The sequence below is a fragment of the Balaenoptera ricei genome, chromosome 7 (genome assembly GCF_028023285.1).
Source record: "Balaenoptera ricei isolate mBalRic1 chromosome 7, mBalRic1.hap2, whole genome shotgun sequence".
In the NCBI taxonomy this organism is placed as follows: Eukaryota; Metazoa; Chordata; class Mammalia; order Artiodactyla; family Balaenopteridae; genus Balaenoptera; species Balaenoptera ricei.
Window position 1 is genome coordinate 78,540,269 of NC_082645.1, and position 19,641 is coordinate 78,559,909.

General features: G+C 38.4%; 1 long non-coding RNA gene across 1 annotated transcript in view; it reads left to right on the top strand.

The window, feature by feature from the left end:
• Positions 1 to 19,273, top strand: part of LOC132368600 (uncharacterized) — a 38,887-nt gene extending 19,614 nt beyond the window's left edge. Inside the window, exon 3 of the long non-coding RNA XR_009504135.1 lies at positions 19,131 to 19,273. This is a non-coding gene — a long non-coding RNA (uncharacterized LOC132368600). The remainder of the gene's footprint in view (positions 1 to 19,130) is intronic.
• The last annotated feature ends 368 nt before the right edge of the window (positions 19,274 to 19,641 follow it).

Sequence of the window (19,641 nt, forward strand, 5' to 3'; positions counted from 1 at the left end):
TGTCCCAGAAGTCTCTTAGGCTGTCTTCATTTCTTTTCATTCTTTTTTCTTTAGTCTGTTCCGCAGCAGTGAATTCCATCATTCTGTCTTCCAGGTCACTTATCTGTTCTTCTGCCTCAGTTATTCTGCTATTGATTCCTTCTAGTGTAGTTTTCATTTCAGTTATTGTATTGGTCATCTCTGTTTGTTTGTTCTTTAATTCTTCTAGGTCTTTGTTAATCATTTCTTGCATCTTCTCAATCTTTGCCTCCATTCTTATTCCAAGGTCCTGGATCATCTTCACTATCATTATTCTGAATTCTTTTTCTGGAAGGTTGCCTATCTCCACTTCATTTAGTTGTTTTTCTGGGGTTTTTTCTTGTTCCTTCATCTGGTACATAGCCCTCTGCCTTTTCATCTTCTCTATCTTTCTGTAACTGTGGTTTTTGGTCCACAGGCTGCAGGATTATAGTTTTTCTTGCTTCTGTTGTCTGCCCTCTGGTGGTTGAGGCTATCTAAGAGGCTTGATGGGAGGCTCTGGTGGTGGGTAGAGCTGACTGTTGCTGTGGCGGTCAGAGCTCAGTAAAACCTTAATCCACTTGACTGTTGATGGGTGGGGCTGGGTTCCCTCCCTGTTGCTGTGGCGGTCAGAGCTCAGTAAAACCTTAATCCACTTGACTGTTGATGGGTGGGGCTGGGTTCCCTCCCTGTTGGCTGTTTTGCCTGAGGCAACCCAACACTGGAGCCTACCCGTGCTCTTTGGTGGGGTTAATGGCAGACTCTGGGAGGGCTCACGCCAAGGAGAACTTCCCAGAACCTCTGCTGCCAGTGTCCTTATCCCCACGGTGAAACAGAGCCACCACTCGCCTCTGCAGGAGACCCCCCAACACCAGCAGGTAGGTCTGGTTCAGTCTCCCCCAGGCTCACTGCTCCTTCCCCTGGGTCCTGATGCACACATTACTTTGTGTGTGCCCTCCAAGAGCGGGGTCTCTGTTTCCCCCAGTCCCGTCAAAGTCCTGCAATCCAATTCCCACTAGGCTTCAAAGTCTGATTCTCTAGGAATTCCTCCTCCCGTTGCCTGACCCCCAGGTTGGGAAGCCTGACGTGGGGCTCAGAACCTTTACTCCAGTGGGTGGACTTCTGTGGTATAAGTGTTCGCCAGTCTGTGAGTCACCCACCCAGCAGTTATGGGGTTTGATTTTACTCTGATTGCGCCCCTCCTACCGTCTCACTGTGGCTTCTCCTCTGTCCTTGGACGTGGGGTATCCTCCTTGGTGAAGTCCAGGGTCTTCTTGTCAATGATTGTCCAGCAGCCCGTTGTGATTCTGGTGCTCTCGCAAGAGGGAGTGACAGCACGTCCTTCTACTCCGCCATCTTGGTTAATCTCTCCAGGGTGTTTTTTTTTATGTTTATTACAAACCACTGGTTGCTAAGTGGCGTTCACCATTTTCCTACTGTCCTCCTCTGACTCTCTTGGGGGAGAGGTGATATTGGCAAGGGCACTGGGCAAAGAAGAGAAGTGACTTCTAGAAGACCAGCCAGCCACCAGCAACTTTCCACAGCTTGCGGCCTTCACTCTGGGAGTTTCACTACCATCAGGGCATAGCTAGTCCTCAGCCCTGGGGCTCAGAAATCTCATTTTTCCAGCACCCCAAGAGAGTGCCATTAACCCGGCCCTGAGAGGCTTGTCTCCTATGCACGAATTTGTCAAATTTTAGGAAGCATTATAACTGTCAAGAAATGAAAATGCCTGGGGCTTCCCTGGTGGCGCAGTGGTTGGGAATCTGCCTGCTAATGCAGGGGACACGGGTTTGAGCCCTGGTCTGGGAGGATCCCACATGCCGCGGAGCAACTGGGCCCCGTGAGCCACAACTGCTGAGCCTGCGTGTCTGGAGCCTGTGCTCCGCAACAAGAGAGCTCGCGATAGTGAGGGGCCCGCGCACCGCGATGAAGGGTGGCCTCCGCTTGCCACAACTAGAGAAAGCCCTTGCACAGAAACGAAGACCCAACACAGCCATAAATAAATAAATATATAAATAAATAAAAATTTAAAAAAAAAAAAAAAAAAAAAAAGAAAATGCCTGGATTGGCAGAAGATTGGTGAGCAAGGAATCCAAATATTAGGAGTGATTTGATTCAAGAAGTATCCCCCAGCTGGAACAGATTGGGGTACTGTTACCAAGAAGTTCAAAATGTTAGTGTTCAGTCAGAATTCCTTTTCCTCTAGGTAACACTTGCATAGTTATTTGTAAACATTTTCTTCCTTTGGGATCCTGTTTTTTTCCTCTGCTCATGCGGCTGATCATCTTCTATTCATGTGGTTTTTCTTTCAAACATGAGTCTGATATACTGGATTAGGGTTCTACTTACAACCAAATACAGTTCTGCCTCCTTGAGACTGCTCTCCGCCACCTTGATTGGAGTTTTAACTGTTCACAAACATTCCCTTCATACATTTTTAAAGACAGTCTTTGAAGCTTATTCCCATAGTTGAAAATGTGTATCCAGTGACTTCGATATTTTCTAGTTTGTTCATTCATTCATTGCTCATCCATTTATTCACGCATCCATTCCATAAATATTCAGCGTATGCCTACTCTGTGTCAGGTATTGTGGTAGATGCTGGGATAATAACGACTTGTAATAGAGTCACAGTTTGGCCCTTCTCAGCTTCTGACAATGAGTACTGGGAAGAGTTCACTCTAGGCCCTGGGGATGGTGATAGTTCCTGCTGCTATGGGAGCCCAAACATCAATGCCTATGGGAGTGTCCACTGATGTCCATCAGTGATGGTCAGTTTTCCTTGTTGATGGCTCCACTGCCTTAGTACCTAGTATTGGACACTGCCAGAGGTGGTAGTGAGGCCTCTGGGTGTGTCCCTAAGTCTGGGCTCAAGGCAGCCAGGACTGTGAGAGCATGCATAATATACATTGAGGGTGCCATGTTCTGATGCTGCAGAGGCTGATGGATTCAATGCTAATCACTCTGCTGTCTTGAACTTCTGTCTGTTTTAGCATTTCTCACTTTTTCCATTCTCCCACCACCCCAGTTTTATTGAGATATAATTGACACATTGTGTGAGTTTAAGGTGTATACTGTGATGATTTGATAGATGTATATATTGTGAAGATATATAAGGTTTGTCAACACATCTTTCACCTCATATAATTACCATTTTGTTGTTGTTGTTGTGAGAACATTTAAAATCTACTCGCATAAAAACTCTCAACTACAAAATACAGTATTGTTAACTGTGGTTACCATGCTATGCGTTATTCCTCTTATAACTGGAGGTTTGTATCCTTTGACCAATATCTCCTCATTTCCATCACCCCCCAGCCCCTGAGAACCACAGTTCTACTCTCTACTTCTGTGAATTTGGCTGTATAAGATTTCACACATAAGTGAGATCATGCAGTATTTTTCTTTCTCTGTCGACTTATTTCACTTAGCATAATGCCCTCAAGGTCCATCCATGTTGTTGCAAATGGCAGGATTTCTGTCTTTTTTACAGCTGAATAATATTTCCATGTCTTGGCTATTGTGAATAATGTTGCAATAATCATGGGAGTGCAGATAGCTCTCTGAGATAGTGATTTCATTTTCTTTGGCTATGTAACCAAACGTAGGACTGGTGGATCATATGGTAGTTCTATTTTTAATTTTTTTAGGAACCGCCATACTGTTTTCCATGGTGCCTATACCAATTTACATTGCCACCAACAGTGCACAAGTGTTTTCTTTTCTCTGAGTCCTCACCAACCCTTGTATCTTGTCTTTTTGATAATAGTCTTTCTAACACATATGAAGTGATATCTCATTCTGGATTTCATTTGCATTCCCCTGTTGATTAGTGGTATTGACCATCTTTTCATGTACCTGTTGGCCAATTGGAAGTTTTCTTTGGAAAAATATCTATTCAGGTCCTTTGCCCATTTTTAATTGGATTATTATTATTATTATTATTTTGCTTTTGAGTTATATGCATTCTATAGATATTTTGGATATTAACCCCTTATCATATATACAGTTTGTAAATATTTTCTCCCATTCCAAAGGTTGCCTTTTCATTTTGTTGACTGTTTCTTTTGCTGTGCAGAAGCTTTCTAGTATGATGTAGTCCCACTTGTTGATATTTGCTTTTGTTGTTTGTGCTTTTGGTGTCATATCCAAAAAATACTTGTCAAGACTAATGTCAAGGAGTTTTTTCCCTCTATTTTCTTCTAAGGGTTTTATGTTTCAGGTTTCAGGTCTTGTGCTTAAGTCCTTAATCTATTTGAAGTTAAGTTTTGTGAAAGGAGTAAGGTAGGGGTCCAACTTCATTCTTTTGAATGTGAATATCTAGTTTTCCCAATACCATTTGTTGAAGACACTGTCCTTTCCCTATTGAGTACTCGTGACTACCTTTTCAAATATTAGTTGACTGTATGTACATGAGTTTATCTCCAGGCTCTCAATTCTGTTAGATTGGTTGATGTATCTGTTTTTATGCCAGTACCATATGGTTTTGATTACTATAGCTTTGTAATATAGTTTGAAATCAGGAAATGTAATGCCTCTAAGTTTGTTCTTCTTTCTCAATATTGCTTTGACTATTCAGGGTCTTTTGTGATATCATACAAATTTTAGGATTTTTTTTCTATTTCTGTAAAAAATGCCTTTGAAATTCTGATAAGATTGCAGTGAATCTGTAGATTTCTTTGGGTAGTGTGGACATTTTAACAATGTTAACTCTTCTAATCCATGGACATGGATATCTTTCCATTTATTTGTGTCTTCTTCAATTTCTTTCTTATAGTTTTTGGTGTGTAGATCTTTTACTTCCTTAGTTAAATTTATTCCTAAGTATTTTATTGTTTTTGATGCTGTTGTGAATGAAATTGATTTATTTATTTATTTTTCAGGTAGTTTATTGTTAGTGTATAAAAATAAAACTGATTGTTGTATGTTGATTTTGTATCTTGAAACTTTACTGAATTCATTTATTAGTTCTAACAGCTTTTTGGTGGTATCTTTAGTATTTTCTATATACAGTATTATGTCATCAGCAAGCACACAATTTTACTTTTTTCCTTTCTGATTTGGATGCCTTTTATTTCTTTTTCTTGCTTAATTGCTCTGGCTATGACTTCCAGTACTATGTTGAATAGGAGTGGTGGTAGTGTACACTCTTGTCATGTTCCTGATCTTAGAAGGGAAGCTTTCAACCATTCACCATTGAGTATGATGTTAGTTGTGCTTGTCATATGTGGCCTCTATTATGTTGAGGTATGTTACTTTTATACATACTTTGTTGAGTTTTTTTTATTAGGAAAGGGTATTGAATTTTGTTGAATACTTTTTTTGTATCTATTGAAATGTTCATGATTTTTATCTTTCATTTTATAAATGTGATATACCACATTTATTGGTTTACATATGGTGAACCATTCTTACATCCCAGGAATGAATCCCACTTGACCTGGTGTATGATAATTTTAATGGGTTATTGAATTAGGTTTGCTAATATTTTGTTGATAATTTTGGCTTCTATATTTATCAGGGATATTGGCCTGTACTTTTCTTTTCCTTTCATTTTCTTATCTGGCTTTAGTATTAGGGTAATGCTGGCCTATAAAATGAGTTTGCAAGCATTCCCTCCTCTTCATTTTTTGGGAAGAGTTTGATAAAGATTGGTATTAATTCTTCTTTAAATGTTTGGTAGAATTCATTCATAAAGCCATTTGGTCCTGGGCTTTCCTTTCTTGGGAGGTTTTTGATTACTGATTCAATCTCCTTGCTCATTATTGGTCTGCTCAGAGTTCCTGTTTCTTCATGATTCGGTCTTGGTAGGTTGGATGTTTCTAGGAATTGATCCATTTCTTCTAGCTTGTCCAATTTTTTGGTGTTTACTTAACTTATTCATAGTAGTCTCACAATACTTTGTATTTCTGTGCTATCAGTTTTAAGGTCTCCTCTTTCATTTATAATATTATTTTTTTGAGTCTCCTTTTTTTCTTGGTTACTCTAGCTAAAGTTTTGTTAATTTTGTTTATCTTTTCAAAAAATCTACTTTTAGTTTTGTTGATTTTTTCTATTTGTTTTCTATTTTCTATTTCATTTATTTCTGCTCTGATATTTGTTATCTCCTTTCTTTTGCTAATTTTGCACTTACTTTGTTCTTCTTTTTCTAGTTCCTTAAGGTGTAAAGTTAGGTTGTTTATTTGAGATCTTTCTTTTTTTGTTTAATGTAGGCATTTATTGCTATAATCTTCCTACCTAAACCTGCTTTTGCTGTGTCCTATAAGTTTTGATATATTATGTTTCCATTTTCATTTGTTTCAAGATATTTTTCATTTCCCCTTTGATTTCTTCTTTGACCCATTCGTTGTTTAAGAGTGTGTTGTTTAATTTCCACATATTTGTGAAATTTTTCAGTGTTTCTTTTATTATTGATTTTTACTTTCATAACATTGTGGTCAGAAAATGTATTCATATGATGTTAATCTTTTTAAGTTTGCTAAGGTTTGTTTTGTGATCTGTCCTGGAGAATGTTCAGTGTGTGCTTGAGAAGAATGTGTATTCTGCTGCTGTTGGATGGAATGTTCTGTATATGTCTGTTAGGTTCATTTGGTTTAAAGTATAGTTCAAGTCCAATGTTTCTTATTGATTTTCTGTCTGGATGATGTATCCATTGTTGAAAGTGAGGTATTGGAGGCCACTACTTTTATTGTATTGTTTTCCATTATTCCCTTCAGATATTTTACATATTTGCTTAATATATTTAGGTAATCTGATATTGGTTGCATATATTTATATAATTTATTATCATAAATTTTGGTAAATTAACCCATTTCTCATTATATAATGACCTTCTTTTCTGTTGTTACAGTTTTTGACTTAAAGTCTATTTTATCTGATATGAGTATAGCTTTTGCTATACTTGCTCTCTTTTGCTTTCTATTTGCATGGAAAATCTTTTTCCATCCCTTCACTTTGAGCCTATGTGTGTCCTCAAAGCTGAAGTGCTGAAATGAGTCTCTTGTGGGCAGCAGATAGTTTGGTGTTTTTTTGTTTGTTTGTTTGTTTTGTTTGTTTTTTAATCCATTCAGCCACTCTACGCCTTCTGATTAAAGAATTTAATTTAGTTTACATTTAAAGTAATTATCGATAGGTAAGGACTTGCTAATGACACCTTGTTAATTTTTTTCTGACTGGTTTTTAATTATTTTGTTCCTTTCTTCCTCTCCTGCTGTCTTCCAATGTGAATTGATAATTTTCCATGGTGGTATACTTTGATTCCCTTTTCTTTATCATGTTCATATCGACTATAGGTTTTTGTTTTGCAGTTACCCTGAGGTTTACATGAAACATCTTACAGGTATAACAATCTATTTAAAGCTGATTGCAACTTCAATTGTATTAAAAAATTCTACCCTTTTACTCCCTCCTCACCTTTTATGTTATGTTTTTGATGTCACAATTTACATGTTCTTCTATTGTGTACCCACTGAGAAATTATTGTAGCTAAAGCTATTTTTAATATTTCTGTCCTTTTACCTTCATACTAGAGTTAAGTGATTAACATACCACCATATTACAGTATTGAAGTATTCTGAATTTGCTATGTACTTACCATTACCAGCGTGTTTTATATGTTCATATGTTTTCATGTTACTAATTAGCATCCTTTCATTACAACTTACAGAACTCCTTTCAACATTTCTTTTAAGGTAGGTCTAGTGTGATGAACTCCCTTAGCTTTTGTTTGGGAGTCTTTATCTCTCATTCTGAAGGACAATGTTTGCTGGGAAAAGTGTTTTTGGTTGGAATTTTTTTTTCTTTTAGCACTTTGAATATATCATTTCACTCTCTTCTGACCTGTAAGGTTTCTGCTGAGAAATTTGCTCATAAACTTATAGGGGTTCTCTGGTAAGTAACAAGCTTCTTTTCTCTTGCTGCTTTCAAGGTTCTCTCTTTGTCTTTTATTTTAGACAGTTTTATTATAATGTTTCTTGGAGGAAATCATTTTGGGTTTAAATTTATGAGCTTCATGAACTTGTATGTCCAAATCTCTCCCCAGTTTTGCAAAGTTCTCAGCCATTATTTCTTTAAATATCTTTCTGTCCCTTTCTCTCTCTCTTCTCCCACTGGCATGCCAGTAATGCACAGATTGTTTCTCTTTATGTGTTCCATAGATCCCATAGACTCTCTTCGTTCCTTTTCAGTCTTTTTCCTCTTTCCTCCTCTGACTGGATAATTTCAAATGGATAATTGTTAAATTGTTTATCTCTGTTCATTTATAGCTCTCTGAACATCTTTACAGCAATTATTTTGAATCTTTTATCAGGAAATTAATATATCTCCATTTCTGGGGGGTCAGTTACTGTAAGTTAACTGTGTTCCTGTGGTGGTGTCATGTTTCCCTAATTCGTCATGATCCCTGTAGGCTTGCATAGGTATCTGCACATTTGAAGAAGCAGTCACCTCTTTCAGATGTTATAGACTAACTTTGGTATGGAAAGTACTTCACCTCAGGGTGGGTGCATGTTGTAGCATGCTGCAAACTGGGGTCTAGTGATATAAGTCACAAAATGTGGGGGCTTGTGGTGATTCTGGTTCTGGGGGAGGTATAATGTCTTGTTGGCTTAGGCTGCTGAGGTCCATGGCATTGACAACTGTGTGGTCCTTGGCAAGCACTGAAGGAGTTCTGCAGTGGCTGTAAGGCCTGTTGGGGTCTTTAGCAGGGCCTCCAGTTACCAGAACAGGGCATCAGTGGTGGTCAGCACTGGTGGTGTGCATACACTTGACCATGGAGGCTGACTTCAGGTGCCTGTATAGTGGCAGGGGCTGGATGCAGACATATACATAGTGGTTATGGCCAGGGCCAGCAGTAAGTGCTGGGGCCAACTGTGGGCATGCTAGTAGCTGTGGAGGCCCTGGCTGCCTCGTATGCACTCATCTGGCTGTAGGTATCCCCACAGGTATGCGCACGGTAGTGAAGGCCAGTGATGGGAGTTGGGCCAGGGGCAAACAGGTGTGCAGCCGGAGGGGTTAGCTACAGGTGAGCCAGCAGCACAGGCCAGTGACAGGAGACTGTGTCAGGTCTGGGCCCCCAATCAGCTTTGGGAATCGTGGCTGTCTGTGTGTACTCCTGTGGCTTCAGGGTCTCCCTATGGGCATGTGCATGGCACTGGAGACTGGTGACAGGAATTGGGCCAAGGTCTTGCAGGTGCACAGCTGGAGGGGGTAGTCCTCAAAGCACATATAGTTCTGGGGGCCAGCTGCTGGCGTCTAGGCTGGTATCTCACACTCACACAGTAGCAGAGGCCAGCGCTGGCTACCAGTATGGATCCCAGCTTTGTTGGGGAAAGGGGAGGGAAGGGTTGGAGAGAAAGCAAGGAGAGAGCTGGTGTCTGCAAATGGAAAAATCTTCGGGGGGAAACCTCAGTGGTGAGATCTGTAGGGGGCCTGAGGCAGCTGTGTTGCCTTGGTTTCTTCAGCAGTGAAAGCTGCTGGGGTCCTCTGCAAAACCAGTCACTAGGAATCTGCTCTGAATGGCTCCCCCCACTTCATGGTTCCCACTGCATGTCTGATCCTGTTAGCCTCTGCTCTTCTTCCTTGTTTCTAGCCATCTCTAGATGTCTCAGCTTTGTTAGTCTCTAGATAGGGCGAGACTGAAGAGGGTCTTTCATGAAGCATCCTGAAAGTCTGGGGAAGTTGGTCACTTACCTTGTTCCCGCTTTCCTGGTGAGGGGCACTCTTTTGAGCCAGAGAGTTCCCTCTTGGTACTGTGCAATGTCAGCCTGGAGGATAGGATGATGTAGGGAAAATGAAGCTATTTTTTCTTCCTTTTGTGTGCGTGTGTGGTTATTCTCAGAAGGAATTTTGTTCCACTGTGTTGCTGAAGTTTCTTAAGTGGACTTCTAAGCTCTCCCAGAGCTAATTTTGTTCGTGGATAGCTGCCTAATTGTTGATTTTTGTTGCGGGTGGAAGCTGGGGTCTCCTACTCAACTGTGATGGTGACATCACCTGCTTTCTCACTCTTTTATTGTAGCCCTTTTTTCTGGGACTCACCACCCTCACTCCTACCACTAAATTGTGCATCTTGACTCTCCCCTTAGAATGAGTTTTTCTGAGGAAATTCCTTTTTTTTTTTCCCCGCTGCAGATAGACTCTTTTTTTTTTTAAAGATTTGTTATTTACTTATTTATTTAAATTTTATTTATTTATTTATTTTTGGCTGTATCGGGTCTTCGTTGATGCGCGTGGGCTTTCTCTAGTTGCGGTGAGCAGGGGCTACTCTCCGTTGCAGTGTGCGGGTTTCTCATTGCGGTGGCTTCTCTTGTTGTGGAGCACGGGCTCTAGGCATGTGGGCTTCAGTAGTTGTGGCACGTGGGCTCAGTAGTTGTGGCTCGCGGGCTTAGCTGCTCCGCGGCATGTGGGATCTTCCCGGACCAGGGCTCAAACCCGTGTCCCCTGCATTGGCAGGCGGATTCCCAACCACTGCGCCACCAGGGAAGTCCTGCAGATAGACTCTTGATTTGCCTGCTTCACCATTCCTAAATCCCCCAGTAAGCAAACCTTAGGGTAAATTGATACACTTCTAACAGATTATGTACCTATAATAGATTCATTAAACTCTATCATACACACACACACACACACACACACACACACACACACACGGAACAGTAATCCAGGGCCTAGTGAAGGAACTTGCACAGTAAGAAGGAAGGACTGGACAAGGGAATAAAAAGGGGAGGGAAATGAAAGGGGAGGAAAACAAAAGAGGAGGAATGGAATAAATAATTAGTTCTGGTGCAGAATTCAAGAAATTGAGTACATAATAAATCCTTAATAATTTAAGAGAAGAGGAATGGATGGAAGTAAGTAACAGTTTTAGAGATTCTGATACATTTTTTAGAGAGTGTATGTTATATAATCTAGAATGTATAAAAAGAAACACATTACGATGGCCAAGATACAATGTAACTAGAATATGTAGCATGATATTTAAGGCAAAATCCTCAAATACATTTACACATTTACTTCATCTCTCCAGGGGTAGAGATGTCATTTCTTAGGAAATTTCAGGTGACAAGGTTGTGCCAAATTCACGGGAACCATCTGTGAAATTCGTGGGAGAAAAGTAGCGGTAGAGAAGTTGCTTATCCGCAATGTAAGAAGGCTGCAGCATCAGCTGGAAACCTCGGTTCTGTGATGGGCTTTTCACATCGCTGAGAGGCAGAGCCCCATGCTGTGAGAGGCTGAGGCCCCTACTGGGACATGCCGTCTGCACATTTGCTGGGTTTCTTGTGTTGCTGGGCTCTTTGTGTTTTGTGGTGCAAGTCAGAAGCAGCGGAATATGTGAACCAGGGACAGGTATATTAAAGATCTCCTGTAGCTTTTGGTTGCATGTATTTCAACTACTTAGAAACAGTAGCTCCAGGTTCATACCTTCTGTCCTTTATGTGTTTAGTCAGTTACAAAGCATGTCTTTGCTTTGTAAAATGAGAGCCGGAGGGCTGATTTTTACGTTCAGAAAAAAGGGATGTGTCAGACTCATTGTTATGAGGAGTCTTATACGTGTGATACAGTGTCCTGTGGCTGCAGAGGGCCAGACCGTTTCTTCCGGAGCTGAAATCTTTAATATAAGTTTAATTGCATGTCTCTAAGCAAAGACCTTCTTGTCTAGCTATAGAGACAAAAAAGTTTGCAGAGAAAATGATGTGTGTGGACTGCTCTCACTATGTCCTTCCTCTGCCTCAAGACCTTGATCCAGATAAAGTTAGGTGAGGGTGACCAAGGTAGAAGACAGAAATGATCTGATAACAATGGAATCATGCGCTACATGGATTTCCAAAATAATTTTTTAAAGTATTATATTAGTCATGTTGTCTCTTTCAGTTGCATGGAATAAAAATTAAACTTGAACTGTCTTAAAAAAACTAAATGTACTGACTCCAAGGTACACGATCAGGCAAGGCTGGATCCTGGTGTACAAGGATTGTTGTCAGGAGCCTGACTCATTCCATCCCTTGATTTGTCTTTTTCTTGGTGTTGGCTTTGTTCTTAGACTCTTTCCAAACAACTGAAGCTTTACGTTCTATCACCTCAGCAACCCCAGCAGACTGTCTCTCTTTCCTTATAGAGGCAGAAACAGTTCTCCAGCTGATGCTCATTGGTCCAGGTCAGGTCATATATCCATTCCTGAACCCAACATTTACTCTGATGGATAGAACCTGGGCCGTGTGCCCACTCTTTCCCCTCAGTCAGATTAGGCTCAACACCACCCACACCAATGATCTAAGAGTAAGAGAGGGATGGCTCTGCAAACTGTATGAAAGGAAAAAAACCCAGATAACTTAAACAAATGGAAAGATATTCTTTGCTCTTGGATGGAATGGCTTAACCTCAGAAATGTCAACTCTCTCAAGTTAGTATATAAGTTTAAGGCAAAACCAATAAAGATACCACTGAACTTTTCCCCTAGAGCTAGACAAATTGAATCTAAAGATGATTTGAAAAATAAACAATCAAGAACAACTAGGCAAACCCTAAAATGAAAAGCAATGAAAGAAATTATATTTTAATACCCCATTAAACTTTCCAATATTACCTATTATAAACAATACAGGAAAGTATATTTTCTACATGTTTTCTTGTGCAAATGTGCAAGATTTTTCTTTAAGGTAGCTCCTTAGAAGGCAAATTAGTAGGTTTAGGGTATGTACCTTTACCAAATTAGTTCTTAAAATTTTTTTTTTTAGTTCAAAAGGTTTAGGGACTTCCCTGGTGGCGCAGTGGTTAAGAATCCGCCTGCCAATGCAAGGGACACGGGTTCGAGCCCTGGTCCGGGAAGATCCCACATGCCACGGAGCAACTAAGCCTGTGAGCCACAACTACTGAGCCTGCGCTCTAGAGCCCACGAGCCACAGCTACTGAAGCCCGTGAGCCTAGAGCCTGTGCTCCACAACTAGAGAAGCCACCACAACAAGAAGCCCGCGCACCTCAACAAAGAGTAGCCCCCTCTCGCCACAACTAGAGAAAGCCCGCGCACAGCAACAAAGACCCAACTCAGCCAAAGATAAATGAATTAATTAAAAAAAATTTTTTTTTAAGTTTTAAAAGATTAACTATAGTGTGACATACATATTTCTGTATAAATGTTTTACAATTATAATTTATATCATTATTGGAAATACTGAGACTAATAGGACCCACCCCATGGAATGAGAGTTAATTGAGAGTTGAGTTTACTCAATAATTAGTATCGGGCTTCCCTGGTGGTACAGTGGATAAGAATCTGCCTGCCAATGCAGGGGACATGGGTTCGAGCCCTGGTCCAGGAAGATCTCACATGCCGCGGAGCAACTAAGCCCATGCACCACAACTACTGAAGCCTGCGCACCTAGAGCCCGTGCTCTGCAACAAGAGAAGCCACTGCAATGAGAAGCCCGCGCACCGCAATGAAGAGTAGCCCCTGCTCACTGCAACTAGAGAAAGCCTGTATGCAGCAATGAAGACCCAACACAGCCAAAAAAAGAAGAAAAAAAATTTAATATCATAATTATATTAGAGAAAAACCTAAAACTAACAGGCATCGTGATGGTGTTAACTGAACTTCCAATCTCTCTTCAGCAGGGAAGTCACATAACTCTTGGCTGGCCCCTTGTCTTCTTCAGTCATCTTAGTTCTTTGTGGCCCCTGATTTTCATTTTGGTTCTCCTCCCATCCCTTTTGAATTGATTAATCCCTTGTATCAATGCCTTTATTACTTAAAAGAGTTTTCAGACTCTGAGTTTTTAAAAATTCACACTTGACTGAGTTTTCTGTTTCAGGCATCTAGCACAACACTTGACAAATAGAAGACCTTCTGTTCAACTGAAGTCTTTGTCAATTATAGTTTATAGCTCTAACTATCCCTGACCTTATTTGCATAGCTCCATGCAAAGTTCCATACTGGAACTTCCAATGCATATTTGGAAATAGTATTGCCAGATGGTTCCAACAAGAATACTAAGATCAATTGAGGAAAAAAATAAATTGACCACAAACCCAAAGTACACATGCCATCAGGAACAGTTTGTTGCTGACAATCCATATTACCTCTTATGCTTTACATTAGATGGTTTTTAATCAAATGTTTATTTTTCAAAAACACACTTTGTTTTCAAACAAGTGGATGATATAGCCCAAGAAGGCAAACTCTTTTTTTTTTTTTTTTTTTTTGAGCTAACACTTAATCTGCTGTGTTAATTGGTCCATATATTAATCATGACCACTGCTGATCTTGTAAAGGAACTTCTCTGTAGTGCACTCCAGAACATTTTCTTTTTCTGAGAATTATGCAAACTGGAGTAGCATTTTACAGCTGAATTTATATTTACCAGTGAATCTTAATGTTCACATATCTTTATATGTCTATTAGTTATCCATTACTGTGTAACAAATTACTCCAAACCTTAGTGGCTTTAAATGGCCACTAATTTATTTTATTATCACTCATAGTATTTATTGTTTTTGCCAGTCAGGAATTCATGAGTGTCTAGGCTCGGTGGTTCTGGCTCAGGGTTACTAATGAGGTTGAGTCAGTTGTTAACTGGGGCAGCAGCCATGTGAAGCCCTAACTGGGGCTGGAAGATGCACTTCCAAGGTGGCTCACTCACATGATTGGCAAGTTGGTGCTGGCTGTTGGCTTCTTGCCATGTGAGCATCCCCAAGAAACTGCCTGAGTAATGGTCTGCAGAATCATGACCCCTGTGGCAAGCATACTAGAGTCTCTGTGTAGAATTTTCAAAATATCACTCTTATTCTGGGATTCTGATTATTTACACTGATAAGGATGGTGTGGGAACAATTTAGAACTAATAGTGTACATAATAGGAAGAATTACATCCATGTCATGATTTTCTGAACTCAAAGTCAATGGCATTCTGTCTGCCAAATTTAGGGTGTTATGTCAAGGTCACTTTCAGGACAATCCAGTGAGGTGGGTATTATTATCACTTCAAATTTACACATCAGAAAACTGAGAAAGCAACTGCTCAGATAATTGCCCCATGGAGCTAAAATTTGAATTTAGGCATTGGACTCTGAAACCTGTGCTCCTAAAAATCAAGCTATACTGTCTCCTCTTTGGCTCTTTTTTTTTTTTCTTCTTACAAAATTAAAACTTCATTTTATTATGAGAATTTGAATATACAATAAAATAGACAAAATATTTCTTGAACATACATGTACTCAGTACCCAACTCCACTGACTATCAACTTATAGCCATTCATGGCTCATCTACACCTCTCTCTCCCTTATTTATTTTGAAGGAAATTTCAGATATCATGTCATTTCATCCATAAATATTTCAGTATGACTCTCTAAAAGAAAAGGGCTTTTTAAAACATAAACATTATCAGATGAAAAAAAGTAACACTAATTCCTTATTATCAAATATTCAGTCAATGTTCAAATTTCCAATTGTTTCATAAATGTCATTCCTTTTTAAAAAATATTTTCATTTGAGTCATCATTTGAATAATGTCCACACATAGTGATTGGTTGACATGTCTTTTAATTTTATTTTTATTTATATATTCCTCTCCATCTTTTTATTTTTTCTATCACTGATGAACATGTATTTCCAAGACTTGACTATTATAAACAAAGCTGAAATAAATGTCCTTGTATTTATTTTTCTGGGAACTGATGTTTCATGTTTTCATCTATTTTTATTGGCATATTTAATTTTTTCAAACTGATTTTTAAGAGTTCTCTAAATGTTAAAGAAATTAACTTATTTTCTAATATGTATATTATATATTTTTCCAGCTTGTTTGTATTTTGACATCTTTTATGGTGTTTTAAAGTTTAAAATTTGTGTGTTGTCAAATTTATCAAGTGTCTGGATGTCTCTCTCACTCTCACTCTCTCTCTCTCTCCTGTGATGGTCCCAACCATTTATAATTGATTTCAAGATTTTATAATTTATTAGATGTTGCAAAATGGTAATATTCTATAATTATTTCATCCCTTCTTTATTTACTAGCTAGCTACAATACTTGTATAAAGAGAAACACCCTTCATCTACTATTTGGTTACCCAATGATTCAGTTTATATAAGAAAGAGAGAAAATAAGAAAAATCTCAAACAATCTAACCTTACACCTAAAGGAACTAGAAAAAGAAGAATAAAAAAAGCCCAAGTTACTAGAAGGAAATAATAAAGATCAGAGTGGAAATAAATGATATAGAGACAAAAAAAAAAAGAAAGAAAGAAAAAAAAAGAAAAGACCAACAGCTGAAACTAACAGGTGGTTCTTTAAAAAGATAAACAGAATTGGTAAGCCTTTAGCCAGACTCATGAAGAAAAAAGAGGGCTCAAGTAAAGAAAATCAGAAATGAAAAAAAAAAAAAAAGCAATCAGAGAGAGAAATTAAGAAAACAATACCATTTACAATTGTATCAAAAAGAATAAAACACCTAGGAATAAATTTAACCAAGGAAGTAAAAGGCCTGTACTCTAAATCTATAAGGCATTGATGAAAGAAATTGAAGATGACACAAACAAATGGAAAGATATACTGTGCTCATAGGTTGGAAATTAATATTGTTAAAATGTATTATCCAAAACAATCTACAGATTCAATGGAATTTCTAACAAAATACCAATGGCATTTTTCACAGAACTAGAACAAATAATCCTAAAGTTTGTGTGGAACCCAAAAAGACCCCAAGTAGCCAGAACAATCTTGAGAAAGAGAAACAAAGTTGGAGATATCACACTCCCTGATTTTAAGTTATATTACAAAGCTATAGTAATCAAAAAGTATGGCACTGACACAGAAACAGACACATAGATCAATGGAACAGAATGGAGAGCCCAGAAATTAACCCATGCTTAACTGGTCAATTAATCAAAGGAGGCAAGAATATACAGTGGGGGAAAAGACAGTCTCTTCTATAAATGGTGTTGGGAAAACTGGGTAGCTACATGCAAAAGAATGAAACTGGACCCCTTTCTCACACCATATACAAAAATAAAGTTAAAATAAAGACATAAATATAAAACTTGAAACCATAAAATGACTAGACAAAAGCATGCAGTACACTCTTTGACGTTGCAGCAATATTTTTTTTCAATCTGTAAGGTAAGGGCAACAAAAGCAATAGTAAACAAATGCAAAAAAAGAAAAAAAAACCCCACCAAACTAAAAAGCTTTTACACAGTGAAGGAAATCATCAATACAACAAAAAGGCAACCTACTGAAAGGAAGAAGATATTTGCAAATTGTATGTCTGATAAAGGGTCAATATCCAAAATATATAAAGAACTCTCACAAATCAATATCAAAAAAACAAACAATTTGGTTAAAAAATAAGCAGAAAACCTGAATAAACTTTTTCCAAGGAAGACATACAGATGGAAAAAAGACACATGAAAAATTGCTCAAATCACTAATCAACAGGGAAATGCAAATCAAAACCACAATTAGATATCACTTTGGACCTCTCAGAATGGCTGTTATCAAAAAGACAACAAATAACAAGTGTTGGTGAAGATGTGGAGAAAAGGAAGCCCTCCTATTGGTTGGTAGGAATGTAAATGGTACAGCCACTATGAAAAAAGTATGAAGATTCCTCAAAAAATTGAAAATAGAACTACCATATGATCCAGCAATTCCACTTCTGGAAAAAAAACAATAATTCAAAAAGATATATGTACCCCAATGTTCATGGCAGCATTATTCACCATAGTCAAGATATAGAAGCAACCTTAGTGTCCACTGATAGATGAATGAATACAGAAGATGTGGTATATTTTATTTACACAATGGAATATTATTCAGCCATAAAAATTATGAAATCTTGCCATTTGTGACAAAATGGATGGACCTAGTGGGTATTATGCAAAGTGAAATAAGTCAGACAGAAGAAGACAAATACAGTATGATTTCACTTATATGTGGAATCTAAAAAACAAACAACCAACCAAATAAAACAGAGACAGACCCATAGATACAGAGAACAAACTGGAAGTTGCCAGAAGAAAGGGAGGTGGGGGGGTTGGGTGAAAAAGGTGAAGAAGTCTGAGAGCTACAAAATATATAGCTCCAGTTATAAAATAAATGTCGAAAAGATATAATGTACAGCATAAGGAATATTGTCAATAATATTGTAATAACTTTGTATGGAGACAGAGCGTTACTAGACTTATCATGGTGATCAATTAGTAATGTATATAAACGTTGAATCACGATGTTGTACAACTGAAACTAATACAATATTGTATGTAAACTACAATAAAAAGTAGACTAAAAATATTGTAATAGATAAAGCAAAAAAAAAAAAAAAAAAAAAGAGAGGGAGGAGAAATGCTAGATTATTTCTATTTATTTACCAGCTTTCAAAATAATGATATATATCTACAAGATGACCAACTGGATTTTTAAATCATTATTATTAAGACAAGGATTTAAACAAACTGATACATTTCAATCTATTAAAGATATTATTCTTAACATGCTTAAATTATCCCATCTCTGGCCAATGAGAACCTCTTTAAGTTGGCTCCAGAATCCTTCTGATATAACTCTAGTAGTTTTTAAGAGTTTTTTTCCTTCCCCCTATGAATATGAGAAAATATACTAGACTTATCTTGTGGATCTTCTGCCCCAGTCTTGGACTCAGGTATTTTTTCCAAGGGTCTTACACAGAGATGCAGCAGGATATTTTAAACTTTTGAGTGAAACACAGCAAAAATCAACATCTGTTGGATAGGATGTGAACTACCAGCACAAGGTAGATTCCATTTTCAACATTATGTAATGCTATAATATTTTCAGTGATGGCATATATTTGCAGTCCTAGGTTTTTGGCGGTTGCTGGAATAAAAAGCAGTGCCTCTGAAAATCAGTGTGGAACAGGAAAAGAGAGTGGTGTGTCTAATCTGATTCCAAGGTTTGAGAGGCTGTGCAGACCCCAACAGGTGCATTTATCCTACTAGTAATTGTCACTGTTAAAGAATGAGATAAATTCTTTTTTCAATTTATGTGTATTACTTTTTTTTCAAATGACTACTAAGTTGTTAGGAAAGAAATACTTAAATTCTTTGGACCTAACTACTTAATAAATGAAACTATTGAATTTTTAAACTTTCTTTTTTTTAATCTAGGGCTACCAAGAAAATACTACTGAGACATCAAGACACTGTGAATGGAGAATGTTTGGGAGCCTCTGGATTAAACTGTCCTTGCTTTTGTCTGTATGTGGCTAAGAGTTCTCTTGTGGGTCATTGCTGCCATTTTAAAATTTACTTCTGGGGCTTCCCTGGTGGCGCAGTGGTTGAGAATCTGCCTGCCAATGCAGGGGACACGGGTTCGAGCCCTGGTCTGGGAAGATTCCACATGTCACGGAGCAACTGGGCCCGTGAGCCACAACTACTGAGCCTGCGCATCTGGAGCCTGTGCTCCGCAACAAGAGAGGCCACGACAGTGAAAGACCCGTGCACCGCGATGAAGAGTGGCCCCCGCTCGCCACAACTAGAGGAAGCCCGCGTGCAGAAACGAAGACCCAACACAGCCAAAAATAAATAAATAAATTTATAAAATTTACTTCTGTTTATCTTATTAGTAGTATATTAGTGTTTATATTGTAGCAACTCCTTTAAGTCACTTGCCCAACAT